Source organism: Schistocerca gregaria, chromosome 2, assembly GCF_023897955.1.
Source record: "Schistocerca gregaria isolate iqSchGreg1 chromosome 2, iqSchGreg1.2, whole genome shotgun sequence".
Taxonomy (NCBI): domain Eukaryota; kingdom Metazoa; phylum Arthropoda; class Insecta; order Orthoptera; family Acrididae; genus Schistocerca; species Schistocerca gregaria.
The window spans coordinates 1,015,856,525-1,015,879,399 of NC_064921.1; the positions used below are offsets into that span (position 1 = coordinate 1,015,856,525).

The 22,875-nt window shown below is 51.1% G+C and overlaps 60 non-coding genes across 60 annotated transcripts; 50 read left to right on the top strand and 10 right to left on the bottom strand.

Moving 5' to 3' along the window:
- The first annotated feature begins 280 nt into the window (after positions 1-280).
- On the top strand, positions 281-353 carry Trnav-uac (transfer RNA valine (anticodon UAC)). Its single transcript has one exon. It is a non-coding gene; the product is annotated as a tRNA-Val (tRNA).
- Positions 354-511: 158 nt separating this feature from the next.
- Trnav-aac (transfer RNA valine (anticodon AAC)) lies at positions 512-584 on the top strand. The gene has a single exon. It is a non-coding gene; the product is annotated as a tRNA-Val (tRNA).
- A 390-nt stretch (positions 585-974) lies between these two features.
- Trnav-uac (transfer RNA valine (anticodon UAC)) lies at positions 975-1,047 on the top strand. Its single transcript has one exon. It is a non-coding gene; the product is annotated as a tRNA-Val (tRNA).
- Positions 1,048-1,205: 158 nt separating this feature from the next.
- Trnav-aac (transfer RNA valine (anticodon AAC)) lies at positions 1,206-1,278 on the top strand. The gene has a single exon. It is a non-coding gene; the product is annotated as a tRNA-Val (tRNA).
- Positions 1,279-1,668: 390 nt separating this feature from the next.
- Trnav-uac (transfer RNA valine (anticodon UAC)) lies at positions 1,669-1,741 on the top strand. Its single transcript has one exon. It is a non-coding gene; the product is annotated as a tRNA-Val (tRNA).
- Positions 1,742-1,899: 158 nt separating this feature from the next.
- Trnav-aac (transfer RNA valine (anticodon AAC)) lies at positions 1,900-1,972 on the top strand. Its single transcript has one exon. It is a non-coding gene; the product is annotated as a tRNA-Val (tRNA).
- A 390-nt stretch (positions 1,973-2,362) lies between these two features.
- Positions 2,363-2,435, top strand: Trnav-uac (transfer RNA valine (anticodon UAC)). Its single transcript has one exon. It is a non-coding gene; the product is annotated as a tRNA-Val (tRNA).
- A 158-nt stretch (positions 2,436-2,593) lies between these two features.
- Trnav-aac (transfer RNA valine (anticodon AAC)) lies at positions 2,594-2,666 on the top strand. Its single transcript has one exon. It is a non-coding gene; the product is annotated as a tRNA-Val (tRNA).
- Positions 2,667-3,056: 390 nt separating this feature from the next.
- Positions 3,057-3,129, top strand: Trnav-uac (transfer RNA valine (anticodon UAC)). Its single transcript has one exon. It is a non-coding gene; the product is annotated as a tRNA-Val (tRNA).
- A 158-nt stretch (positions 3,130-3,287) lies between these two features.
- Positions 3,288-3,360, top strand: Trnav-aac (transfer RNA valine (anticodon AAC)). The gene has a single exon. It is a non-coding gene; the product is annotated as a tRNA-Val (tRNA).
- Positions 3,361-3,750: 390 nt separating this feature from the next.
- Positions 3,751-3,823, top strand: Trnav-uac (transfer RNA valine (anticodon UAC)). The gene has a single exon. It is a non-coding gene; the product is annotated as a tRNA-Val (tRNA).
- Positions 3,824-3,981: 158 nt separating this feature from the next.
- On the top strand, positions 3,982-4,054 carry Trnav-aac (transfer RNA valine (anticodon AAC)). The gene has a single exon. It is a non-coding gene; the product is annotated as a tRNA-Val (tRNA).
- A 390-nt stretch (positions 4,055-4,444) lies between these two features.
- On the top strand, positions 4,445-4,517 carry Trnav-uac (transfer RNA valine (anticodon UAC)). Its single transcript has one exon. It is a non-coding gene; the product is annotated as a tRNA-Val (tRNA).
- A 158-nt stretch (positions 4,518-4,675) lies between these two features.
- Trnav-aac (transfer RNA valine (anticodon AAC)) lies at positions 4,676-4,748 on the top strand. Its single transcript has one exon. It is a non-coding gene; the product is annotated as a tRNA-Val (tRNA).
- A 390-nt stretch (positions 4,749-5,138) lies between these two features.
- Trnav-uac (transfer RNA valine (anticodon UAC)) lies at positions 5,139-5,211 on the top strand. The gene has a single exon. It is a non-coding gene; the product is annotated as a tRNA-Val (tRNA).
- A 162-nt stretch (positions 5,212-5,373) lies between these two features.
- On the top strand, positions 5,374-5,446 carry Trnav-aac (transfer RNA valine (anticodon AAC)). Its single transcript has one exon. It is a non-coding gene; the product is annotated as a tRNA-Val (tRNA).
- A 390-nt stretch (positions 5,447-5,836) lies between these two features.
- On the top strand, positions 5,837-5,909 carry Trnav-uac (transfer RNA valine (anticodon UAC)). Its single transcript has one exon. It is a non-coding gene; the product is annotated as a tRNA-Val (tRNA).
- A 158-nt stretch (positions 5,910-6,067) lies between these two features.
- On the top strand, positions 6,068-6,140 carry Trnav-aac (transfer RNA valine (anticodon AAC)). Its single transcript has one exon. It is a non-coding gene; the product is annotated as a tRNA-Val (tRNA).
- A 390-nt stretch (positions 6,141-6,530) lies between these two features.
- Positions 6,531-6,603, top strand: Trnav-uac (transfer RNA valine (anticodon UAC)). Its single transcript has one exon. It is a non-coding gene; the product is annotated as a tRNA-Val (tRNA).
- A 158-nt stretch (positions 6,604-6,761) lies between these two features.
- On the top strand, positions 6,762-6,834 carry Trnav-aac (transfer RNA valine (anticodon AAC)). Its single transcript has one exon. It is a non-coding gene; the product is annotated as a tRNA-Val (tRNA).
- A 389-nt stretch (positions 6,835-7,223) lies between these two features.
- Trnav-aac (transfer RNA valine (anticodon AAC)) lies at positions 7,224-7,296 on the top strand. The gene has a single exon. It is a non-coding gene; the product is annotated as a tRNA-Val (tRNA).
- A 675-nt stretch (positions 7,297-7,971) lies between these two features.
- On the top strand, positions 7,972-8,044 carry Trnav-cac (transfer RNA valine (anticodon CAC)). Its single transcript has one exon. It is a non-coding gene; the product is annotated as a tRNA-Val (tRNA).
- Positions 8,045-8,202: 158 nt separating this feature from the next.
- Positions 8,203-8,275, top strand: Trnav-gac (transfer RNA valine (anticodon GAC)). Its single transcript has one exon. It is a non-coding gene; the product is annotated as a tRNA-Val (tRNA).
- Positions 8,276-9,181: 906 nt separating this feature from the next.
- Positions 9,182-9,254, top strand: Trnav-gac (transfer RNA valine (anticodon GAC)). The gene has a single exon. It is a non-coding gene; the product is annotated as a tRNA-Val (tRNA).
- Positions 9,255-9,929: 675 nt separating this feature from the next.
- Positions 9,930-10,002, top strand: Trnav-cac (transfer RNA valine (anticodon CAC)). The gene has a single exon. It is a non-coding gene; the product is annotated as a tRNA-Val (tRNA).
- A 158-nt stretch (positions 10,003-10,160) lies between these two features.
- Trnav-gac (transfer RNA valine (anticodon GAC)) lies at positions 10,161-10,233 on the top strand. Its single transcript has one exon. It is a non-coding gene; the product is annotated as a tRNA-Val (tRNA).
- Positions 10,234-10,425: 192 nt separating this feature from the next.
- Positions 10,426-10,498, bottom strand: Trnap-ugg (transfer RNA proline (anticodon UGG)). Its single transcript has one exon. It is a non-coding gene; the product is annotated as a tRNA-Pro (tRNA).
- A 410-nt stretch (positions 10,499-10,908) lies between these two features.
- On the top strand, positions 10,909-10,981 carry Trnav-cac (transfer RNA valine (anticodon CAC)). The gene has a single exon. It is a non-coding gene; the product is annotated as a tRNA-Val (tRNA).
- A 158-nt stretch (positions 10,982-11,139) lies between these two features.
- Positions 11,140-11,212, top strand: Trnav-gac (transfer RNA valine (anticodon GAC)). Its single transcript has one exon. It is a non-coding gene; the product is annotated as a tRNA-Val (tRNA).
- A 675-nt stretch (positions 11,213-11,887) lies between these two features.
- On the top strand, positions 11,888-11,960 carry Trnav-cac (transfer RNA valine (anticodon CAC)). The gene has a single exon. It is a non-coding gene; the product is annotated as a tRNA-Val (tRNA).
- A 158-nt stretch (positions 11,961-12,118) lies between these two features.
- Positions 12,119-12,191, top strand: Trnav-gac (transfer RNA valine (anticodon GAC)). The gene has a single exon. It is a non-coding gene; the product is annotated as a tRNA-Val (tRNA).
- Positions 12,192-13,097: 906 nt separating this feature from the next.
- On the top strand, positions 13,098-13,170 carry Trnav-gac (transfer RNA valine (anticodon GAC)). The gene has a single exon. It is a non-coding gene; the product is annotated as a tRNA-Val (tRNA).
- Positions 13,171-13,845: 675 nt separating this feature from the next.
- Trnav-cac (transfer RNA valine (anticodon CAC)) lies at positions 13,846-13,918 on the top strand. The gene has a single exon. It is a non-coding gene; the product is annotated as a tRNA-Val (tRNA).
- A 158-nt stretch (positions 13,919-14,076) lies between these two features.
- Trnav-gac (transfer RNA valine (anticodon GAC)) lies at positions 14,077-14,149 on the top strand. Its single transcript has one exon. It is a non-coding gene; the product is annotated as a tRNA-Val (tRNA).
- A 192-nt stretch (positions 14,150-14,341) lies between these two features.
- Trnap-ugg (transfer RNA proline (anticodon UGG)) lies at positions 14,342-14,414 on the bottom strand. Its single transcript has one exon. It is a non-coding gene; the product is annotated as a tRNA-Pro (tRNA).
- Positions 14,415-14,826: 412 nt separating this feature from the next.
- Trnav-cac (transfer RNA valine (anticodon CAC)) lies at positions 14,827-14,899 on the top strand. The gene has a single exon. It is a non-coding gene; the product is annotated as a tRNA-Val (tRNA).
- A 158-nt stretch (positions 14,900-15,057) lies between these two features.
- On the top strand, positions 15,058-15,130 carry Trnav-aac (transfer RNA valine (anticodon AAC)). Its single transcript has one exon. It is a non-coding gene; the product is annotated as a tRNA-Val (tRNA).
- Positions 15,131-15,323: 193 nt separating this feature from the next.
- Trnap-agg (transfer RNA proline (anticodon AGG)) lies at positions 15,324-15,395 on the bottom strand. Its single transcript has one exon. It is a non-coding gene; the product is annotated as a tRNA-Pro (tRNA).
- A 411-nt stretch (positions 15,396-15,806) lies between these two features.
- Trnav-cac (transfer RNA valine (anticodon CAC)) lies at positions 15,807-15,879 on the top strand. Its single transcript has one exon. It is a non-coding gene; the product is annotated as a tRNA-Val (tRNA).
- A 158-nt stretch (positions 15,880-16,037) lies between these two features.
- Trnav-aac (transfer RNA valine (anticodon AAC)) lies at positions 16,038-16,110 on the top strand. The gene has a single exon. It is a non-coding gene; the product is annotated as a tRNA-Val (tRNA).
- A 195-nt stretch (positions 16,111-16,305) lies between these two features.
- Trnap-agg (transfer RNA proline (anticodon AGG)) lies at positions 16,306-16,377 on the bottom strand. The gene has a single exon. It is a non-coding gene; the product is annotated as a tRNA-Pro (tRNA).
- Positions 16,378-16,788: 411 nt separating this feature from the next.
- Trnav-cac (transfer RNA valine (anticodon CAC)) lies at positions 16,789-16,861 on the top strand. The gene has a single exon. It is a non-coding gene; the product is annotated as a tRNA-Val (tRNA).
- A 158-nt stretch (positions 16,862-17,019) lies between these two features.
- Positions 17,020-17,092, top strand: Trnav-aac (transfer RNA valine (anticodon AAC)). The gene has a single exon. It is a non-coding gene; the product is annotated as a tRNA-Val (tRNA).
- Positions 17,093-17,287: 195 nt separating this feature from the next.
- On the bottom strand, positions 17,288-17,359 carry Trnap-agg (transfer RNA proline (anticodon AGG)). The gene has a single exon. It is a non-coding gene; the product is annotated as a tRNA-Pro (tRNA).
- Positions 17,360-17,770: 411 nt separating this feature from the next.
- Positions 17,771-17,843, top strand: Trnav-cac (transfer RNA valine (anticodon CAC)). The gene has a single exon. It is a non-coding gene; the product is annotated as a tRNA-Val (tRNA).
- Positions 17,844-18,001: 158 nt separating this feature from the next.
- On the top strand, positions 18,002-18,074 carry Trnav-aac (transfer RNA valine (anticodon AAC)). Its single transcript has one exon. It is a non-coding gene; the product is annotated as a tRNA-Val (tRNA).
- Positions 18,075-18,269: 195 nt separating this feature from the next.
- On the bottom strand, positions 18,270-18,341 carry Trnap-agg (transfer RNA proline (anticodon AGG)). Its single transcript has one exon. It is a non-coding gene; the product is annotated as a tRNA-Pro (tRNA).
- A 411-nt stretch (positions 18,342-18,752) lies between these two features.
- On the top strand, positions 18,753-18,825 carry Trnav-cac (transfer RNA valine (anticodon CAC)). Its single transcript has one exon. It is a non-coding gene; the product is annotated as a tRNA-Val (tRNA).
- Positions 18,826-18,983: 158 nt separating this feature from the next.
- Positions 18,984-19,056, top strand: Trnav-aac (transfer RNA valine (anticodon AAC)). The gene has a single exon. It is a non-coding gene; the product is annotated as a tRNA-Val (tRNA).
- Positions 19,057-19,251: 195 nt separating this feature from the next.
- Trnap-agg (transfer RNA proline (anticodon AGG)) lies at positions 19,252-19,323 on the bottom strand. Its single transcript has one exon. It is a non-coding gene; the product is annotated as a tRNA-Pro (tRNA).
- Positions 19,324-19,734: 411 nt separating this feature from the next.
- Positions 19,735-19,807, top strand: Trnav-cac (transfer RNA valine (anticodon CAC)). The gene has a single exon. It is a non-coding gene; the product is annotated as a tRNA-Val (tRNA).
- Positions 19,808-19,965: 158 nt separating this feature from the next.
- Trnav-aac (transfer RNA valine (anticodon AAC)) lies at positions 19,966-20,038 on the top strand. Its single transcript has one exon. It is a non-coding gene; the product is annotated as a tRNA-Val (tRNA).
- A 195-nt stretch (positions 20,039-20,233) lies between these two features.
- On the bottom strand, positions 20,234-20,305 carry Trnap-agg (transfer RNA proline (anticodon AGG)). The gene has a single exon. It is a non-coding gene; the product is annotated as a tRNA-Pro (tRNA).
- Positions 20,306-20,716: 411 nt separating this feature from the next.
- Positions 20,717-20,789, top strand: Trnav-cac (transfer RNA valine (anticodon CAC)). Its single transcript has one exon. It is a non-coding gene; the product is annotated as a tRNA-Val (tRNA).
- Positions 20,790-20,947: 158 nt separating this feature from the next.
- Trnav-aac (transfer RNA valine (anticodon AAC)) lies at positions 20,948-21,020 on the top strand. Its single transcript has one exon. It is a non-coding gene; the product is annotated as a tRNA-Val (tRNA).
- Positions 21,021-21,215: 195 nt separating this feature from the next.
- Positions 21,216-21,287, bottom strand: Trnap-agg (transfer RNA proline (anticodon AGG)). Its single transcript has one exon. It is a non-coding gene; the product is annotated as a tRNA-Pro (tRNA).
- Positions 21,288-21,698: 411 nt separating this feature from the next.
- Trnav-cac (transfer RNA valine (anticodon CAC)) lies at positions 21,699-21,771 on the top strand. The gene has a single exon. It is a non-coding gene; the product is annotated as a tRNA-Val (tRNA).
- Positions 21,772-21,929: 158 nt separating this feature from the next.
- Trnav-aac (transfer RNA valine (anticodon AAC)) lies at positions 21,930-22,002 on the top strand. Its single transcript has one exon. It is a non-coding gene; the product is annotated as a tRNA-Val (tRNA).
- A 195-nt stretch (positions 22,003-22,197) lies between these two features.
- On the bottom strand, positions 22,198-22,269 carry Trnap-agg (transfer RNA proline (anticodon AGG)). Its single transcript has one exon. It is a non-coding gene; the product is annotated as a tRNA-Pro (tRNA).
- Positions 22,270-22,680: 411 nt separating this feature from the next.
- On the top strand, positions 22,681-22,753 carry Trnav-cac (transfer RNA valine (anticodon CAC)). The gene has a single exon. It is a non-coding gene; the product is annotated as a tRNA-Val (tRNA).
- The last annotated feature ends 122 nt before the right edge of the window (positions 22,754-22,875 follow it).

The window sequence follows — 22,875 nt, forward strand, 5'->3', positions numbered from 1 at the left end:
CAAATATGAAATTCATTTGATACTGACGCTGGGCTCGCACTCCCTGCTGCTAAGAAAGTGATTGCTTTTGCTGCTATGACTTGCAATCACGACTGCGGGAAACGCCGCTATCTCGTTAGGGGTGCTACGGCAGACACCCTCTCGAGCACCCCGAAGACTTCTTGAGCCCTCGGCTGTAATGGTTTCCAGGCTGTCAAAAGAACCGTCGCGTGTGCATTCGCGGACGGGAGAGAGGCTGAGGTAATTTCGAGTGAACGGGGATGGACTCCTCCCGTCCGCAGTTTCCGTAGTGTAGCGGTTATCACGTCTGCTTTACACGCAGAAGGTCCCCGGTTCGATCCCGGGCGGGAACAGTATTTTCTTGCCTGTGTCGCATTGTACTCCAGTGAGCCACGTCATGTGAGGATCTTCTGCATGTACCTTTGTTCTGCAAGTAGCGCATTTATTTAATTTTTTAGTTACGATGACAACACCAGCACGAGTTGTCTCTAAAGTAAGGCGCACACAAGTAGTTTCCGTGGTGTAGCGGTTATCACGTCTGCCTAACACGCAGAAGGTCCCCGTTTCGATCCCGGGCGGAAACACTTTTTTTTATCATTAAAAACAAGACATACTAACATGCATCTGCTACCATCTGTACCCAAAAACCTTCGTAATCGCCTTCACACGTCAGATCAGTGTCAATTGCTCACATCAAATATGAAATTCATTTGATACTGACGCTGGGCTCGCACTCCCTGCTGCTAAGAAAGTGATTGCTTTTGCTGCTATGACTTGCAATCACGACTGCGGGAAACGCCGCTATCTCGTTAGGGGTGCTACGGCAGACACCCTCTCGAGCACCCCGAAGACTTCTTGAGCCCTCGGCTGTAATGGTTTCCAGGCTGTCAAAAGAACCGTCGCGTGTGCATTCGCGGACGGGAGAGAGGCTGAGATAATTTCGAGTGAACGGGGATGGACTCCTCCCGTCCGCAGTTTCCGTAGTGTAGCGGTTATCACGTCTGCTTTACACGCAGAAGGTCCCCGGTTCGATCCCGGGCGGGAACAGTATTTTCTTGCCTGTGTCGCATTGTACTCCAGTGAGCCACGTCATGTGAGGATCTTCTGCATGTACCTTTGTTCTGCAAGTAGCGCATTTATTTAATTTTTTAGTTACGATGACAACACCAGCACGAGTTGTCTCTAAAGTAAGGCGCACACAAGTAGTTTCCGTGGTGTAGCGGTTATCACGTCTGCCTAACACGCAGAAGGTCTCTGTTTCGATCCCGGGCGGAAACACTTTTTTTTATCATTAAAAACAAGACATACTAACATGCATCTGCTACCATCTGTACCCAAAAACCTTCGTAATCGCCTTCACACGTCAGATCAGTGTCAATTGCTCACATCAAATATGAAATTCATTTGATACTGACGCTGGGCTCGCACTCCCTGCTGCTAAGAAAGTGATTGCTTTTGCTGCTATGACTTGCAATCACGACTGCGGGAAACGCCGCTATCTCGTTAGGGGTGCTACGGCAGACACCCTCTCGAGCACCCCGAAGACTTCTTGAGCCCTCGGCTGTAATGGTTTCCAGGCTGTCAAAAGAACCGTCGCGTGTGCATTCGCGGACGGGAGAGAGGCTGAGGTAATTTCGAGTGAACGGGGATGGACTCTTCCCGTCCGCAGTTTCCGTAGTGTAGCGGTTATCACGTCTGCTTTACACGCAGAAGGTCCCCGGTTCGATCCCGGGCGGGAACAGTATTTTCTTGCCTGTGTCGCATTGTACTCCAGTGAGCCACGTCATGTGAGGATCTTCTGCATGTACCTTTGTTCTGCAAGTAGCGCATTTATTTAATTTTTTAGTTACGATGACAACACCAGCACGAGTTGTCTCTAAAGTAAGGCGCACACAAGTAGTTTCCGTGGTGTAGCGGTTATCACGTCTGCCTAACACGCAGAAGGTCCCCGTTTCGATCCCGGGCGGAAACACTTTTTTTTATCATTAAAAACAAGACATACTAACATGCATCTGCTACCATCTGTACCCAAAAACCTTCGTAATCGCCTTCACACGTCAGATCAGTGTCAATTGCTCACATCAAATATGAAATTCATTTGATACTGACGCTGGGCTCGCACTCCCTGCTGCTAAGAAAGTGATTGCTTTTGCTGCTATGACTTGCAATCACGACTGCGGGAAACGCCACTATCTCGTTAGGGGTGCTACGGCAGACACCCTCTCGAGCACCCCGAAGACTTCTTGAGCCCTCGGCTGTAATGGTTTCCAGGCTGTCAAAAGAACCGTCGCGTGTGCATTCGCGGACGGGAGAGAGGCTGAGATAATTTCGAGTGAACGGGGATGGACTCCTCCCGTCCGCAGTTTCCGTAGTGTAGCGGTTATCACGTCTGCTTTACACGCAGAAGGTCCCCGGTTCGATCCCGGGCGGGAACAGTATTTTCTTGCCTGTGTCGCATTGTACTCCAGTGAGCCACGTCATGTGAGGATTTTCTGCATGTACCTTTGTTCTGCAAGTAGCGCATTTATTTAATTTTTTAGTTACGATGACAACACCAGCACGAGTTGTCTCTAAAGTAAGGCGCACACAAGTAGTTTCCGTGGTGTAGCGGTTATCACGTCTGCCTAACACGCAGAAGGTCCCCGTTTCGATCCCGGGCGGAAACACTTTTTTTTATCATTAAAAACAAGACATACTAACATGCATCTGCTACCATCTGTACCCAAAAACCTTCGTAATCGCCTTCACACGTCAGATCAGTGTCAATTGCTCACATCAAATATGAAATTCATTTGATACTGACGCTGGGCTCGCACTCCCTGCTGCTAAGAAAGTGATTGCTTTTGCTGCTATGACTTGCAATCACGACTGCGGGAAACGCCGCTATCTCGTTAGGGGTGCTACGGCAGACACCCTCTCGAGCACCCCGAAGACTTCTTGAGCCCTCGGCTGTAATGGTTTCCAGGCTGTCAAAAGAACCGTCGCGTGTGCATTCGCGGACGGGAGAGAGGCTGAGGTAATTTCGAGTGAACGGGGATGGACTCCTCCCGTCCGCAGTTTCCGTAGTGTAGCGGTTATCACGTCTGCTTTACACGCAGAAGGTCCCCGGTTCGATCCCGGGCGGGAACAGTATTTTCTTGCCTGTGTCGCATTGTACTCCAGTGAGCCACGTCATGTGAGGATCTTCTGCATGTACCTTTGTTCTGCAAGTAGCGCATTTATTTAATTTTTTAGTTACGATGACAACACCAGCACGAGTTGTCTCTAAAGTAAGGCGCACACAAGTAGTTTCCGTGGTGTAGCGGTTATCACGTCTGCCTAACACGCAGAAGGTCCCCGTTTCGATCCCGGGCGGAAACACTTTTTTTTATCATTAAAAACAAGACATACTAACATGCATCTGCTACCATCTGTACCCAAAAACCTTCGTAATCGCCTTCACACGTCAGATCAGTGTCAATTGCTCACATCAAATATGAAATTCATTTGATACTGACGCTGGGCTCGCACTCCCTGCTGCTAAGAAAGTGATTGCTTTTGCTGCTATGACTTGCAATCACGACTGCGGGAAACGCCGCTATCTCGTTAGGGGTGCTACGGCAGACACCCTCTCGAGCACCCCGAAGACTTCTTGAGCCCTCGGCTGTAATGGTTTCCAGGCTGTCAAAAGAACCGTCGCGTGTGCATTCGCGGACGGGAGAGAGGCTGAGATAATTTCGAGTGAACGGGGATGGACTCCTCCCGTCCGCAGTTTCCGTAGTGTAGCGGTTATCACGTCTGCTTTACACGCAGAAGGTCCCCGGTTCGATCCCGGGCGGGAACAGTATTTTCTTGCCTGTGTCGCATTGTACTCCAGTGAGCCACGTCATGTGAGGATCTTCTGCATGTACCTTTGTTCTGCAAGTAGCGCATTTATTTAATTTTTTAGTTACGATGACAACACCAGCACGAGTTGTCTCTAAAGTAAGGCGCACACAAGTAGTTTCCGTGGTGTAGCGGTTATCACGTCTGCCTAACACGCAGAAGGTCCCCGTTTCGATCCCGGGCGGAAACACTTTTTTTTATCATTAAAAACAAGACATACTAACATGCATCTGCTACCATCTGTACCCAAAAACCTTCGTAATCGCCTTCACACGTCAGATCAGTGTCAATTGCTCACATCAAATATGAAATTCATTTGATACTGACGCTGGGCTCGCACTCCCTGCTGCTAAGAAAGTGATTGCTTTTGCTGCTATGACTTGCAATCACGACTGCGGGAAACGCCGCTATCTCGTTAGGGGTGCTACGGCAGACACCCTCTCGAGCACCCCGAAGACTTCTTGAGCCCTCGGCTGTAATGGTTTCCAGGCTGTCAAAAGAACCGTCGCGTGTGCATTCGCGGACGGGAGAGAGGCTGAGATAATTTCGAGTGAACGGGGATGGACTCCTCCCGTCCGCAGTTTCCGTAGTGTAGCGGTTATCACGTCTGCTTTACACGCAGAAGGTCCCCGGTTCGATCCCGGGCGGGAACAGTATTTTCTTGCCTGTGTCGCATTGTACTCCAGTGAGCCACGTCATGTGAGGATCTTCTGCTTGTACCTTTGTTGTGCAAGTAGCGCATTTATTTAATTTTTTAGTTACGATGACAACACCAGCACGAGTTGTCTCTAAAGTAAGGCGCACACAAGTAGTTTCCGTGGTGTAGCGGTTATCACGTCTGCCTAACACGCAGAAGGTCCCCGTTTCGATCCCGGGCGGAAACACTTCTTTTTATCATTAAAAACAAGACATACTAACATGCATCTGCTACCATCTGTACCCAAAAACCTTCGTAATCGCCTTCACACGTCAGATCAGTGTCAATTGCTCACATCAAATATGAAATTCATTTGATACTGACGCTGGGCTCGCACTCCCTGCTGCTAAGAAAGTGATTGCTTTTGCTGCTATGACTTGCAATCACGACTGCGGGAAACGCCGCTATCTCGTTAGGGGTGCTACGGCAGACACCCTCTCGAGCACCCCGAAGACTTCTTGAGCCCTCGGCTGTAATGGTTTCCAGGCTGTCAAAAGAACCGTCGCGTGTGCATTCGCGGACGGGAGAGAGGCTGAGGTAATTTCGAGTGAACGGGGATGGACTCCTCCCGTCCGCAGTTTCCGTAGTGTAGCGGTTATCACGTCTGCTTTACACGCAGAAGGTCCCCGGTTCGATCCCGGGCGGGAACAGTATTTTCTTGCCTGTGTCGCATTGTACTCCAGTGAGCCACGTCATGTGAGGATCTTCTGCATGTACCTTTCTTTGTTCTGCAAGTAGCGCATTTATTTAATTTTTTAGTTACGATGACAACACCAGCACGAGTTGTCTCTAAAGTAAGGCGCACACAAGTAGTTTCCGTGGTGTAGCGGTTATCACGTCTGCCTAACACGCAGAAGGTCCCTGTTTCGATCCCGGGCGGAAACACTTTTTTTTATCATTAAAAACAAGACATACTAACATGCATCTGCTACCATCTGTACCCAAAAACCTTCGTAATCGCCTTCACACGTCAGATCAGTGTCAATTGCTCACATCAAATATGAAATTCATTTGATACTGACGCTGGGCTCGCACTCCCTGCTGCTAAGAAAGTGATTGCTTTTGCTGCTATGACTTGCAATCACGACTGCGGGAAACGCCACTATCTCGTTAGGGGTGCTACGGCAGACACCCTCTCGAGCACCCCGAAGACTTCTTGAGCCCTCGGCTGTAATGGTTTCCAGGCTGTCAAAAGAACCGTCGCGTGTGCATTCGCGGACGGTAGAGAGGCTGAGATAATTTCGAGTGAACGGGGATGGACTCCTCCCGTCTGCAGTTTCCGTAGTGTAGCGGTTATCACGTCTGCTTTACACGCTGAAGGTCCCCGGTTCGATCCCGGGCGGGAACAGTATTTTCTTGCCTGTGTCGCATTGTACTCCAGTGAGCCACGTCATGTGAGGATTTTCTGCATGTACCTTTGTTGTGCAAGTAGCGCATTTATTTAATTTTTTAGTTACGATGACAACACCAGCACGAGTTGTCTCTAAAGTAAGGCGCACACAAGTAGTTTCCGTGGTGTAGCGGTTATCACGTCTGCCTAACACGCAGAAGGTCCCCGTTTCGATCCCGGGCGGAAACACTTTTTTTTATCATTAAAAACAAGACATACTAACATGCATCTGCTACCATCTGTACCCAAAAACCTTCGTAATCGCCTTCACACGTCAGATCAGTGTCAATTGCTCACATCAAATATGAAATTCATTTGATACTGACGCTGGGCTCGCACTCCCTGCTGCTAAGAAAGTGATTGCATTTGCTGCTATGACTTGCAATCACGACTGCGGGAAACGCCGCTATCTCGTTAGGGGTGCTACGGCAGACACCCTCTCGAGCACCCCGAAGACTTCTTGAGCCCTCGGCTGTAATGGTTTCCAGGCTGTCAAAAGAACCGTCGCGTGTGCATTCGCGGACGGGAGAGAGGCTGAGGTAATTTCGAGTGAACGGGGATGGACTCCTCCCGTCCGCAGTTTCCGTAGTGTAGCGGTTATCACGTCTGCTTTACACGCAGAAGGTCCCCGGTTCGATCCCGGGCGGGAACAGTATTTTCTTGCCTGTGTCGCATTGTACTCCAGTGAGCCACGTCATGTGAGGATCTTCTGCATGTACCTTTGTTCTGCAAGTAGCGCATTTATTTAATTTTTTAGTTACGATGACAACACCAGCACGAGTTGTCTCTAAAGTAAGGCGCACACAAGTAGTTTCCGTGGTGTAGCGGTTATCACGTCTGCCTAACACGCAGAAGGTCCCCGTTTCGATCCCGGGCGGAAACACTTTTTTTTATCATTAAAAACAAGACATACTAACATGCATCTGCTACCATCTGTACCCAAAAACCTTCGTAATCGCCTTCACACGTCAGATCAGTGTCAATTGCTCACATCAAATATGAAATTCATTTGATACTGACGCTGGGCTCGCACTCCCTGCTGCTAAGAAAGTGATTGCTTTTGCTGCTATGACTTGCAATCACGACTGCGGGAAACGCCGCTATCTCGTTAGGGGTGCTACGGCAGACACCCTCTCGAGCACCCCGAAGACTTCTTGAGCCCTCGGCTGTGATGGTTTCCAGGCTGTCAAAGGAACCGTCGCGTGTGAATTCGCGCACGGAGAGAAGCTGAGGTAATTTCGAGTGAACGGGGATGGACTTCTCACGTGCGCAGTTACCGTAGTGTAGCGGTTATCACGTCTGCCTAACACGCAGAAGGTCCCCGTTTCGATCCCGGGCGGAAACACTTTTTTATCATTAAAAACAAGACATACTAACATGCATCTGCTACCATCTGTACCCAAAAACCTTCGTAATCGCCTTCACACGTCAGATCAGTATCAATTGCTCACATCAAATATGAAATTCATTTGATACTGACGCCGAGCATTTTGCGTCGACTCAGCCACTCACGTGCGATCAGTTTGCACAAAACGCTAGCGCTCGTCCGGGATTTGAAGCCGGGACCTCCTGCACCCAAAGCAGGAATTATACCCCTAAACCAACGAGCAATCTGACGTGTCTAATGACTATTATTTCAGTGCACTGGGTCCCTCGATGTGGTCCAGGGTGCTCTGGAAAGTCTCGTGTAGGCTGGCGGGATGGGGGCGGCGCGAATTCCCGCGGTTGGCGGCCTTCCTGGGCTATTGGTACCTTCATGTAGAGCTGCCGCTGGGCTCGCACTCCCTGCTGCTAAGAAAGTGATTGCTTTTGCTGCTATGATTTGCAATCACGACTGCGGGAAACGCCGCTATCTCGTTAGGGGTGCTACGGCAGACACCCTCTCGAGCACCCGAAGACTTCTTGAGCCCTCGGCTGTGATGGTTTCCAGGCTGTCAAAGGAACCGTCGCGTGTGAATTCGCGCACGGAGAGAGGCTGAGGTAAGTTCGAGTGAACGGGGATGGACTCCTCACGTGCGCAGTTACCGTAGTGTAGCGGTTATCACGTCTGCTTCACACGCAGAAGGTCCCCGGTTCGATCCCGGGCGGGAACAGTATTTTCCTGAATGTTTCTTATTGTACTCCAGTGAGCCACGACATGTGAGGATCTTCTGCGTGTACCTTTGTTATGCAAGTAGCGCATTTATTTAATTTTTTAGTAACGATGACAACACCAGCACGAGTTGTCTCTAAAGTAAGGCGCACGTAAGTAGTTTCCGTGGTGTAGCGGTTATCACGTCTGCCTGACACGCAGAACCTCCCCGTTTCGATCCCGGGCGGAAACACTTTTTAATCATTAAAAACAAGACATAGTAACATGCATCTGCTACCATCTGTACCCAAAAACCTTCGTAATCGCCTTCACACGTCAGATCAGTGTCAATTGCTCACATCAAATATGAAATTCATTTGATACTGACGCCGAGCATTTTGCGTCGACTCAGCCACTCACGTGCGATCAGTTTGCACAAAACGGTAGGGCTCTTCCGGGATTTGAACCCGGGAACTCCTGCACCCAAAGCAAGAATCATACCCCTAGACCAACGAGCCATCTGACGTGGCAAATGACTATTATTTCAGTGCACTGGGTCCCTCGATGTGGTCCAGGGTGCTCTGGAAAGTCTCGTGTAGGCTGGCGGGATGGGGGCGGCGCGAATTCCCGCGGTCGGCGGCCTTCCTGGGCTATTGGTACCTTCATGTAGAGCTGCCGCTGGGCTCGCACTCCCTGCTGCTAAGAAAGTGATTGCTTTTGCTGCTATGATTTGCAATCACGACTGCGGGAAACGCCGCTATCTCGTTAGGGGTGCTACGGCAGACACCCTCTCGAGCACCCGAAGACTTCTTGAGCCCTCGGCTGTGATGGTTTCCAGGCTGTCAAAGGAACCGTCGCGTGTGAATTCGCGCACGGAGAGAGGCTGAGGTAATTTCGAGTGAACGGGGATGGACTCCTCACGTGCGCAGTTACCGTAGTGTAGCGGTTATCACGTCTGCTTCACACGCACAAGGTCCCCGGTTCCATCCCGGGCGGGAATAGTATTTTCCTGAATATGTCGTATTGTACTCCAGTGAGCCACGACATGTGAGGATCTTCTGCATGTACCTTTGTTATGCAAATAGCGCATTTATTTAATTTTTTAGTAACGATGACAACACCAGCACGAGTTGTCTCTAAAGTAAGGCGCACGTAAGTAGTTTCCGTGGTGTAGCGGTTAACACGTCTGCCTGACACGCAGAACCTCCCCGTTTCGATCCCGGGCGGAAACACTTTTTTATCATTAAAAACAAGACATCGTAACATGCATCTGCTACCATCTGTACCCAAAAACCTTCGTAATCGCCTTCACACGTCAGATCAGTGTCAATTGCTCACATCAAATATGAAATTCATTTGATACTGACGCCGAGCATTTTGCGTCGACTCAGCCACTCACGTGCGATCAGTTTGCACAAAACGGTAGGGCTCTTCCGGGATTTGAACCCGGGAACTCCTGCACCCAAAGCAAGAATCATACCCCTAGACCAACGAGCCATCTGACGTGGCAAATGACTATTATTTCAGTGCACTGGGTCCCTCGATGTGGTCCAGGGTGCTCTGGAAAGTCTCGTGTAGGCTGGCGGGATGGGGGCGGCGCGAATTCCCGCGGTCGGCGGCCTTCCTGGGCTATTGGTACCTTCATGTAGAGCTGCCGCTGGGCTCGCACTCCCTGCTGCTAAGAAAGTGATTGCTTTTGCTGCTATGATTTGCAATCACGACTGCGGGAAACGCCGCTATCTCGTTAGGGGTGCTACGGCAGACACCCTCTCGAGCACCCGAAGACTTCTTGAGCCCTCGGCTGTGATGGTTTCCAGGCTGTCAAAGGAACCGTCGCGTGTGAATTCGCGCACGGAGAGAGGCTGAGGTAATTTCGAGTGAACGGGGATGGACTCCTCACGTGCGCAGTTACCGTAGTGCAGCGGTTATCACGTCTGCTTCACACGCAGAAGGTCCCCGGTTCGATCCCGGGCGGGAACAGTATTTTCCTGAATGTTTCTTATTGTACTCCAGTGAGCCACGACATGTGAGGATCTTCTGCGTGTACCTTTGTTATGCAAGTAGCGCATTTATTTAATTTTTTAGTAACGATGACAACACCAGCACGAGTTGTCTCTAAAGTAAGGCGCACGTAAGTAGTTTCCGTGGTGTAGCGGTTATCACGTCTGCCTGACACGCAGAACCTCCCCGTTTCGATCCCGGGCGGAAACACTTTTTTATCATTAAAAACAAGACATAGTAACATGCATCTGCTACCATCTGTACCCAAAAACCTTCGTAATCGCCTTCACACGTCAGATCAGTGTCAATTGCTCACATCAAATATGAAATTCATTTGATACTGACGCCGAGCATTTTGCGTCGACTCAGCCACTCACGTGCGATCAGTTTGCACAAAACGCTAGCGCTCGTCCGGGATTTGAAGCCGGGACCTCCTGCACCCAAAGCAGGAATTATACCCCTAAACCAACGAGCCATCTGACGTGTCTAATGACTATTATTTCAGTGCACTGGGTCCCTCGATGTGGTCCAGGGTGCTCTGGAAAGTCTCGTGTAGGCTGGCGGGATGGGGGCGGCGCGAATTCCCGCGGTCGGCGGCCTTCCTGGGCTATTGGTACCTTCATGTAGAGCTGCCGCTGGGCTCGCACTCCCTGCTGCTAAGAAAGTGATTGCTTTTGCTGCTATGATTTGCAATCACGACTGCGGGAAACGCCGCTATCTCGTTAGGGGTGCTACGGCAGACACCCTCTCGAGCACCCGAAGACTTCTTGATCCCTCGGCTGTGATGGTTTCCAGGCTGTCAAAGGAACCGTCGCGTGTGAATTCGCGCACGGAGAGAGGCTGAGGTAATTTCGAGTGAACGGGGATGGACTCCTCACGTGCGCAGTTACCGTAGTGTAGCGGTTATCACGTCTGCTTCACACGCAGAAGGTCCCCGGTTCGATCCCGGGCGGGAACAGTATTTTCCTGAATGTGTCTTATTGTACTCCAGTGAGCCACGACATGTGAGGATCTTCTGCGTGTACCTTTGTTATGCAAGTAGCGCATTTATTTAATTTTTTAGTAACGATGACAACACCAGCACGAGTTGTCTCTAAAGTAAGGCGCACGTAAGTAGTTTCCGTGGTGTAGCGGTTATCACGTCTGCCTGACACGCAGAACCTCCCCGTTTCGATCCCGGGCGGAAACACTTTTTTATCATTAAAAACAAGACATAGTAACATGCATCTGCTACCATCTGTACCCAAAAACCTTCGTAATCGCCTTCACACGTCAGATCAGTGTCAATTGCTCACATCAAATATGAAATTCATTTGATACTGACGCCGAGCATTTTGCGTCGACTCAGCCACTCACGTGCGATCAGTTTGCACAAAACGCTAGCGCTCGTCCGGGATTTGAAGCCGGGACCTCCTGCACCCAAAGCAGGAATTATACACCTAAACCAACGAGCCATCTGACGTGTCTAATGACTATTATTTCAGTGCACTGGGTCCCTCGATGTGGTCCAGGGTGCTCTGGAAAGTCTCGTGTAGGCTGGCGGGATGGGGGCGGCGCGAATTCCCGCGGTCGGCGGCCTTCCTGGGCTATTGGTACCTTCATGTAGAGCTGCCGCTGGGCTCGCACTCCCTGCTGCTAAGAAAGTGATTGCTTTTGCTGCTATGATTTGCAATCACGACTGCGGGAAACGCCGCTATCTCGTTAGGGGTGCTACGGCAGACACCCTCTCGAGCACCCGAAGACTTCTTGAGCCCTCGGCTGTGATGGTTTCCAGGCTGTCAAAGGAACCGTCGCGTGTGAATTCGCGCACGGAGAGAGGCTGAGGTAATTTCGAGTGAACGGGGATGGACTCCTCACGTGCGCAGTTACCGTAGTGTAGCGGTTATCACGTCTGCTTCACACGCAGAAGGTCCCCGGTTCGATCCCGGGCGGGAACAGTATTTTCCTGAATGTTTCTTATTGTACTCCAGTGAGCCACGACATGTGAGGATCTTCTGCGTGTACCTTTGTTATGCAAGTAGCGCATTTATTTAATTTTTTAGTAACGATGACAACACCAGCACGAGTTGTCTCTAAAGTAAGGCGCACGTAAGTAGTTTCCGTGGTGTAGCGGTTATCACGTCTGCCTGACACGCAGAACCTCCCCGTTTCGATCCCGGGCGGAAACACTTTTTTATCATTAAAAACAAGGCATAGTAACATGCATCTGCTACCATCTGTACCCAAAAACCTTCGTAATCGCCTTCACACGTCAGATCAGTGTCAATTGCTCACATCAAATATGAAATTCATTTGATACTGACGCCGAGCATTTTGCGTCGACTCAGCCACTCACGTGCGATCAGTTTGCACAAAACGCTAGCGCTCGTCCGGGATTTGAAGCCGGGACCTCCTGCACCCAAAGCAGGATTTATACCCCTAAACCAACGAGCCATCTGACGTGTCTAATGACCATTATTTCAGTGCACTGGGTCCCTCGATGTGGTCCAGGGTGCTCTGGAAAGTCTCGTGTAGGCTGGCGGGATGGGGGCGGCGCGAATTCCCGCGGTCGGCGGCCTTCCTGGGCTATTGGTACCTTCATGTAGAGCTGCCGCTGGGCTCGCACTCCCTGCTGCTAAGAAAGTGATTGCTTTTGCTGCTATGATTTGCAATCACGACTGCGGGAAACGCCGCTATCTCGTTAGGGGTGCTACGGCAGACACCCTCTCGAGCACCCGAAGACTTCTTGAGCCCTCGGCTGTGATGGTTTCCAGGCTGTCAAAGGAACCGTCGCGTGTGAATTCGCGCACGGAGAGAGGCTGAGGTAATTTCGAGTGAACGGGGATGGACTCCTCACGTGCGCAGTTACCGTAGTGTAGCGGTTATCACGTCTGCTTCACACGCACAAGGTCCCCGGTTCCATCCCGGGCGGGAACAGTATTTTCCTGAATATGTCGTATTGTACTCCAGTGAGCCACGACATGTGAGGATCTTCTGCATGTACCTTTGTTATGCAAATAGCGCATTTATTTAATTTTTTAGTAACGATGACAACACCACCACGAGTTGTCTCTAAAGTAAGGCGCACGTAAGTAGTTTCCGTGGTGTAGCGGTTAACACGTCTGCCTGACACGCAGAACCTCCCCGTTTCGATCCCGGGCGGAAACACTTTTTTATCATTAAAAACAAGACATAGTAACATGCATCTGCTACCATCTGTACCCAAAAACCTTCGTAATCGCCTTCACACGTCAGATCAGTGTCAATTGCTCACATCAAATATGAAATTCATTTGATACTGACGCCGAGCATTTTGCGTCGACTCAGCCACTCACGTGCGATCAGTTTGCACAAAACGGTAGGGCTCTTCCGGGATTTGAACCCGGGAACTCCTGCACCCAAAGCAAGAATCATACCCCTAGACCAACGAGCCATCTGACGTGGCAAATGACTATTATTTCAGTGCACTGGGTCCCTCGATGTGGTCCAGGGTGCTCTGGAAAGTCTCGTGTAGGCTGGCGGGATGGGGGCGGCGCGAATTCCCGCGGTCGGCGGCCTTCCTGGGCTATTGGTACCTTCATGTAGAGCTGCCGCTGGGCTCGCACTCCCTGCTGCTAAGAAAGTGATTGCTTTTGCTGCTATGATTTGCAATCACGACTGCGGGAAACGCCGCTATCTCGTTAGGGGTGCTACGGCAGACACCCTCTCGAGCACCCGAAGACTTCTTGAGCCCTCGGCTGTGATGGTTTCCAGGCTGTCAAAGGAACCGTCGCGTGTGAATTCGCGCACGGAGAGAGGCTGAGGTAATTTCGAGTGAACGGGGATGGACTCCTCACGTGCGCAGTTACCGTAGTGTAGCGGTTATCACGTCTGCTTCACACGCAGAAGGTCCCCGGTTCGATCCCGGGCGGGAACAGTATTTTCCTGAATGTTTCTTATTGTACTCCAGTGAGCCACGACATGTGAGGATCTTCTGCGTGTACCTTTGTTATGCAAGTAGCGCATTTATTTAATTTTTTAGTAACGATGACAACACCAGCACGAGTTGTCTCTAAAGTAAGGCGCACGTAAGTAGTTTCCGTGGTGTAGCGGTTATCACGTCTGCCTGACACGCAGAACCTCCCCGTTTCGATCCCGGGCGGAAACACTTTTTTATCATTAAAAACAAGACATAGTAACATGCATCTGCTACCATCTGTACCCAAAAACCTTCGTAATCGCCTTCACACGTCAGATCAGTGTCAATTGCTCACATCAAATATGAAATTCATTTGATACTGACGCCGAGCATTTTGCGTCGACTCAGCCACTCACGTGCGATCAGTTTGCACAAAACGCTAGCGCTCGTCCGGGATTTGAAGCCGGGACCTCCTGCACCCAAAGCAGGAATTATACCCCTAAACCAACGAGCCATCTGACGTGTCTAATGACTATTATTTCAGTGCACTGGGTCCCTCGATGTGGTCCAGGGTGCTCTGGAAAGTCTCGTGTAGGCTGGCGGGATGGGGGCGGCGCGAATTCCCGCGGTCGGCGGCCTTCCTGGGCTATTGGTACCTTCATGTAGAGCTGCCGCTGGGCTCGCACTCCCTGCTGCTAAGAAAGTGATTGCTTTTGCTGCTATGACTTGCAATCACGACTGCAGGAAACGCCGCTATCCCGTTAGGGGTGCTACGGCAGACACCCTCTCGAGCACCCCGAAGACTTCTTGAGCCCTCGGCTGTGATGGTTTCCAGGCTGTCAAAAGAACCGTCGCGAGTGAATTCGCGGACGGGAGTGAGGCTGAGGTAATTTCGAGTGAACGGAGATGGACTCCTCACGTGCGCAGTTACCGTAGTGTAGCGGTTATCACGTCTGCTTCACACGCAGAAGGTCCCCGGTTCGATCCCGGGCGGGAACAGTATTTTCCTGAATGTGTCTTATTGTACTCCAGTGAGCCACGACATGTGAGGATCTTCTGCATGTACCTTTGTTATGCAAGTAGCGCATTTATTTAATTTTTTAGTAACGATGACAACACCAGCACGACTTGTCTCTAAAGTAAGGCGCACACAAGTAGTTTCCGTGGTGTAGCGGTTATCACGTCTGCCTAACACGCAGAAGGTCCCCGGTTCGATCCCGGGCGGAAACACTTTTTCATCATTAAAAACAAGACATAGTAACATGCATCTGCTACCATCTGTACCCAAAAACCTTCGTAATCGCCTTCACACGTCAGATCAGTGTCAATTGCTCACATCAAATATGAAATTCATTTGATACTGCCGCCGAGCATTTTGCGTCGACTCAGCCACTCACGTGCGATCAGTTTGCACAAAACGGTAGGGCTCTTCCGGGATTTGAACCCGGGACCTCCTGCACCCTAAGCAGGAATCATACCCCTAGACCAACGAGCCACCTGACATGGCGAATGACTATAATTTCAGTGCACTGGGTCCCTCGATGTGGTCCAGGGTGCTCTGGAAAGTCTCGTGTAGGCTGGCGGGATGGGGGCGGCGCGAATTCCCGCGGTCGGCGGCCTTCCTGGGCTATTGGTACCTTCATGTAGAGCTGCCGCTGGGCTCGCACTCCCTGCTGCTAAGAAAGTGATTGCTTTTGCTGCTATGACTTACAATCACGACTGCGGGAAAAACCGCTATCTCGTTAGGGGTGCTACGGCAGACAAACTCTCGAGCACCCGAAGACTTCTTGTGCCCTCGGCTGTAATGGTTTCCAGGCTGTCAAAAGAACCGTCGCGTGTGCATTCGCGGACGGGAGACAGGCTGAGGTAATTTCGAGGGAACGGGGATGGACTCCTCACGTCCGCGGTTTCCGTAGTGTAGCGGTTATCACGTCTGCTTCACACGCAGAAGGTCCCCGGTTCGATCCCGGGCGGGAACAGTATTTTCCTGAATATGTCGTATTGTACTCCAGTGAGCCACGACATGTGAGGATCTTCTGCATGTACCTTTGTTATGCAAGTAGCACATTTATTTAATTTTTTAGTTACGATGACAACATCAGCACGAGTTGCCTCTAAGGTAAGGCGCACACAAGTAGTTTCCGTGGTGTAGCGGTTATCACGTCTGCCTAACACGCAGAAGGTCCCCGGTTCGATCCCGGGCGGAAACACTTTTTCATCATTAAAAACAAGACATAGTAACATGCATCTGCTTCCATCTGTACCCAAAAACCTTCGTAATCGCCTTCACACGTCGGATCAGAGTGTCAATTGCTCACATCAAATATGAAATTCATTTGATACTGCCGCCGAGCATTTTGCGTCGACTCAGCCACTCACGTGCGATCAGTTTGCACAAAACGCTGGGGCTCGTCCGGGATTTGAACCCGGGACCTCCTGCACCCTAAGCAGGAATCATACCCCTAGACCAACGAGCCACCTGACATGGCGAATGACTATAATTTCAGTGCACTGGGTCCCTCGATGTGGTCCAGGGTGCTCTGGAAAGTCTCGTGTAGGCTGGCGGGATGGGGGCGGCGCGAATTCCCGCGGTCGGCGGCCTTCCTGGGCTATTGGTACCTTCATGTAGAGCTGCCGCTGGGCTCGCACTCCCTGCTGCTAAGAAAGTGATTGCTTTTGCTGCTATGACTTACAATCACGACTGCGGGAAAAACCGCTATCTCGTTAGGGGTGCTACGGCAGACAAACTCTCGAGCACCCGAAGACTTCTTGTGCCCTCGGCTGTAATGGTTTCCAGGCTGTCAAAAGAACCGTCGCGTGTGCATTCGCGGACGGGAGACAGGCTGAGGTAATTTCGAGGGAACGGGGATGGACTCCTCACGTCCGCAGTTTCCGTAGTGTAGCGGTTATCACGTCTGCTTCACACGCAGAAGGTCCCCGGTTCGATCCCGGGCGGGAACAGTATTTTCCTGAATATGTCGTATTGTACTCCAGTGAGCCACGACATGTGAGGATCTTCTGCATGTACCTTTGTTATGCAAGTAGCGCATTTATTTAATTTTTTAGTTACGATGACAACATCAGCACGAGTTGCCTCTAAGGTAAGGCGCACACAAGTAGTTTCCGTGGTGTAGCGGTTATCACGTCTGCCTAACACGCAGAAGGTCCCCGGTTCGATCCCGGGCGGAAACACTTTTTCATCATTAAAAACAAGACATAGTAACATGCATCTGCTTCCATCTGTACCCAAAAACCTTCGTAATCGCCTTCACACGTCGGATCAGAGTGTCAATTGCTCACATCAAATATGAAATTCATTTGATACTGCCGCCGAGCATTTTGCGTCGACTCAGCCACTCACGTGCGATCAGTTTGCACAAAACGCTGGGGCTCGTCCGGGATTTGAACCCGGGACCTCCTGCACCCTAAGCAGGAATCATACCCCTAGACCAACGAGCCACCTGACATGGCGAATGACTATAATTTCAGTGCACTGGGTCCCTCGATGTGGTCCAGGGTGCTCTGGAAAGTCTCGTGTAGGCTGGCGGGATGGGGGCGGCGCGAATTCCCGCGGTCGGCGGCCTTCCTGGGCTATTGGTACCTTCATGTAGAGCTGCCGCTGGGCTCGCACTCCCTGCTGCTAAGAAAGTGATTGCTTTTGCTGCTATGACTTACAATCACGACTGCGGGAAAAACCGCTATCTCGTTAGGGGTGCTACGGCAGACAAACTCTCGAGCACCCGAAGACTTCTTGTGCCCTCGGCTGTAATGGTTTCCAGGCTGTCAAAAGAACCGTCGCGTGTGCATTCGCGGACGGGAGACAGGCTGAGGTAATTTCGAGGGAACGGGGATGGACTCCTCACGTCCGCAGTTTCCGTAGTGTAGCGGTTATCACGTCTGCTTCACACGCAGAAGGTCCCCGGTTCGATCCCGGGCGGGAACAGTATTTTCCTGAATATGTCGTATTGTACTCCAGTGAGCCACGACATGTGAGGATCTTCTGCATGTACCTTTGTTATGCAAGTAGCGCATTTATTTAATTTTTTAGTTACGATGACAACATCAGCACGAGTTGCCTCTAAGGTAAGGCGCACACAAGTAGTTTCCGTGGTGTAGCGGTTATCACGTCTGCCTAACACGCAGAAGGTCCCCGGTTCGATCCCGGGCGGAAACACTTTTTCATCATTAAAAACAAGACATAGTAACATGCATCTGCTTCCATCTGTACCCAAAAACCTTCGTAATCGCCTTCACACGTCGGATCAGAGTGTCAATTGCTCACATCAAATATGAAATTCATTTGATACTGCCGCCGAGCATTTTGCGTCGACTCAGCCACTCACGTGCGATCAGTTTGCACAAAACGCTAGGGCTCGTCCGGGATTTGAACCCGGGACCTCCTGCACCCTAAGCAGGAATCATACCCCTAGACCAACGAGCCACCTGACATGGCGAATGACTATAATTTCAGTGCACTGGGTCCCTCGATGTGGTCCAGGGTGCTCTGGAAAGTCTCGTGTAGGCTGGCGGGATGGGGGCGGCGCGAATTCCCGCGGTCGGCGGCCTTCCTGGGCTATTGGTACCTTCATGTAGAGCTGCCGCTGGGCTCGCACTCCCTGCTGCTAAGAAAGTGATTGCTTTTGCTGCTATGACTTACAATCACGACTGCGGGAAAAACCGCTATCTCGTTAGGGGTGCTACGGCAGACAAACTCTCGAGCACCCGAAGACTTCTTGTGCCCTCGGCTGTAATGGTTTCCAGGCTGTCAAAAGAACCGTCGCGTGTGCATTCGCGGACGGGAGACAGGCTGAGGTAATTTCGAGGGAACGGGGATGGACTCCTCACGTCCGCAGTTTCCGTAGTGTAGCGGTTATCACGTCTGCTTCACACGCAGAAGGTCCCCGGTTCGATCCCGGGCGGGAACAGTATTTTCCTGAATATGTCGTATTGTACTCCAGTGAGCCACGACATGTGAGGATCTTCTGCATGTACCTTTGTTATGCAAGTAGCGCATTTATTTAATTTTTTAGTTACGATGACAACATCAGCACGAGTTGCCTCTAAGGTAAGGCGCACACAAGTAGTTTCCGTGGTGTAGCGGTTATCACGTCTGCCTAACACGCAGAAGGTCCCCGGTTCGATCCCGGGCGGAAACACTTTTTCATCATTAAAAACAAGACATAGTAACATGCATCTGCTTCCATCTGTACCCAAAAACCTTCGTAATCGCCTTCACACGTCGGATCAGAGTGTCAATTGCTCACATCAAATATGAAATTCATTTGATACTGCCGCCGAGCATTTTGCGTCGACTCAGCCACTCACGTGCGATCAGTTTGCACAAAACGCTGGGGCTCGTCCGGGATTTGAACCCGGGACCTCCTGCACCCTAAGCAGGAATCATACCCCTAGACCAACGAGCCACCTGACATGGCGAATGACTATAATTTCAGTGCACTGGGTCCCTCGATGTGGTCCAGGGTGCTCTGGAAAGTCTCGTGTAGGCTGGCGGGATGGGGGCGGCGCGAATTCCCGCGGTCGGCGGCCTTCCTGGGCTATTGGTACCTTCATGTAGAGCTGCCGCTGGGCTCGCACTCCCTGCTGCTAAGAAAGTGATTGCTTTTGCTGCTATGACTTACAATCACGACTGCGGGAAAAACCGCTATCTCGTTAGGGGTGCTACGGCAGACAAACTCTCGAGCACCCGAAGACTTCTTGTGCCCTCGGCTGTAATGGTTTCCAGGCTGTCAAAAGAACCGTCGCGTGTGCATTCGCGGACGGGAGACAGGCTGAGGTAATTTCGAGGGAACGGGGATGGACTCCTCACGTCCGCAGTTTCCGTAGTGTAGCGGTTATCACGTCTGCTTCACACGCAGAAGGTCCCCGGTTCGATCCCGGGCGGGAACAGTATTTTCCTGAATATGTCGTATTGTACTCCAGTGAGCCACGACATGTGAGGATCTTCTGCATGTACCTTTGTTATGCAAGTAGCGCATTTATTTAATTTTTTAGTTACGATGACAACATCAGCACGAGTTGCCTCTAAGGTAAGGCGCACACAAGTAGTTTCCGTGGTGTAGCGGTTATCACGTCTGCCTAACACGCAGAAGGTCCCCGGTTCGATCCCGGGCGGAAACACTTTTTCATCATTAAAAACAAGACATAGTAACATGCATCTGCTTCCATCTGTACCCAAAAACCTTCGTAATCGCCTTCACACGTCGGATCAGAGTGTCAATTGCTCACATCAAATATGAAATTCATTTGATACTGCCGCCGAGCATTTTGCGTCGACTCAGCCACTCACGTGCGATCAGTTTGCACAAAACGCTAGGGCTCGTCCGGGATTTGAACCCGGGACCTCCTGCACCCTAAGCAGGAATCATACCCCTAGACCAACGAGCCACCTGACATGGCGAATGACTATAATTTCAGTGCACTGGGTCCCTCGATGTGGTCCAGGGTGCTCTGGAAAGTCTCGTGTAGGCTGGCGGGATGGGGGCGGCGCGAATTCCCGCGGTCGGCGGCCTTCCTGGGCTATTGGTACCTTCATGTAGAGCTGCCGCTGGGCTCGCACTCCCTGCTGCTAAGAAAGTGATTGCTTTTGCTGCTATGACTTACAATCACGACTGCGGGAAAAACCGCTGTCTCGTTAGGGGTGCTACGGCAGACAAACTCTCGAGCACCCGAAGACTTCTTGTGCCCTCGGCTGTAATGGTTTCCAGGCTGTCAAAAGAACCGTCGCGTGTGCATTCGCGGACGGGAGACAGGCTGAGGTAATTTCGAGGGAACGGGGATGGACTCCTCACGTCCGCAGTTTCCGTAGTGTAGCGGTTATCACGTCTGCTTCACACGCAGAAGGTCCCCGGTTCGATCCCGGGCGGGAACAGTATTTTCCTGAATATGTCGTATTGTACTCCAGTGAGCCACGACATGTGAGGATCTTCTGCATGTACCTTTGTTATGCAAGTAGCGCATTTATTTAATTTTTTAGTTACGATGACAACATCAGCACGAGTTGCCTCTAAGGTAAGGCGCACACAAGTAGTTTCCGTGGTGTAGCGGTTATCACGTCTGCCTAACACGCAGAAGGTCCCCGGTTCGATCCCGGGCGGAAACACTTTTTCATCATTAAAAACAAGACATAGTAACATGCATCTGCTTCCATCTGTACCCAAAAACCTTCGTAATCGCCTTCACACGTCGGATCAGAGTGTCAATTGCTCACATCAAATATGAAATTCATTTGATACTGCCGCCGAGCATTTTGCGTCGACTCAGCCACTCACGTGCGATCAGTTTGCACAAAACGCTAGGGCTCGTCCGGGATTTGAACCCGGGACCTCCTGCACCCTAAGCAGGAATCATACCCCTAGACCAACGAGCCACCTGACATGGCGAATGACTATAATTTCAGTGCACTGGGTCCCTCGATGTGGTCCAGGGTGCTCTGGAAAGTCTCGTGTAGGCTGGCGGGATGGGGGCGGCGCGAATTCCCGCGGTCGGCGGCCTTCCTGGGCTATTGGTACCTTCATGTAGAGCTGCCGCTGGGCTCGCACTCCCTGCTGCTAAGAAAGTGATTGCTTTTGCTGCTATGACTTACAATCACGACTGCGGGAAAAACCGCTATCTCGTTAGGGGTGCTACGGCAGACAAACTCTCGAGCACCCGAAGACTTCTTGTGCCCTCGGCTGTAATGGTTTCCAGGCTGTCAAAAGAACCGTCGCGTGTGCATTCGCGGACGGGAGACAGGCTGAGGTAATTTCGAGGGAACGGGGATGGACTCCTCACGTCCGCAGTTTCCGTAGTGTAGCGGTTATCACGTCTGCTTCACACGCAGAAGGTCCCCGGTTCGATCCCGGGCGGGAACAGTATTTTCCTGAATATGTCGTATTGTACTCCAGTGAGCCACGACATGTGAGGATCTTCTGCATGTACCTTTGTTATGCAAGTAGCGCATTTATTTAATTTTTTAGTTACGATGACAACATCAGCACGAGTTGCCTCTAAGGTAAGGCGCACACAAGTAGTTTCCGTGGTGTAGCGGTTATCACGTCTGCCTAACACGCAGAAGGTCCCCGGTTCGATCCCGGGCGGAAACACTTTTTCATCATTAAAAACAAGACATAGTAACATGCATCTGCTTCCATCTGTACCCAAAAACCTTCGTAATCGCCTTCACACGTCGGATCAGAGTGTCAATTGCTCACATCAAATATGAAATTCATTTGATACTGCCGCCGAGCATTTTGCGTCGACTCAGCCACTCACGTGCGATCAGTTTGCACAAAACGCTGGGGCTCGTCCGGGATTTGAACCCGGGACCTCCTGCACCCTAAGCAGGAATCATACCCCTAGACCAACGAGCCACCTGACATGGCGAATGACTATAATTTCAGTGCACTGGGTCCCTCGATGTGGTCCAGGGTGCTCTGGAAAGTCTCGTGTAGGCTGGCGGGATGGGGGCGGCGCGAATTCCCGCGGTCGGCGGCCTTCCTGGGCTATTGGTACCTTCATGTAGAGCTGCCGCTGGGCTCGCACTCCCTGCTGCTAAGAAAGTGATTGCTTTTGCTGCTATGACTTACAATCACGACTGCGGGAAAAACCGCTATCTCGTTAGGGGTGCTACGGCAGACAAACTCTCGAGCACCCGAAGACTTCTTGTGCCCTCGGCTGTAATGGTTTCCAGGCTGTCAAAAGAACCGTCGCGTGTGCATTCGCGGACGGGAGACAGGCTGAGGTAATTTCGAGGGAACGGGGATGGACTCCTCACGTCCGCAGTTTCCGTAGTGTAGCGGTTATCACGTCTGCTTCACACGCAGAAGGTCCCCGGTTCGATCCCGGGCGGGAACAGTATTTTCCTGAATATGTCGTATTGTACTCCAGTGAGCCACGACATGTGAGGATCTTCTGCATGTACCTTTGTTATGCAAGTAGCGCATTTATTTAATTTTTTAGTTACGATGACAACATCA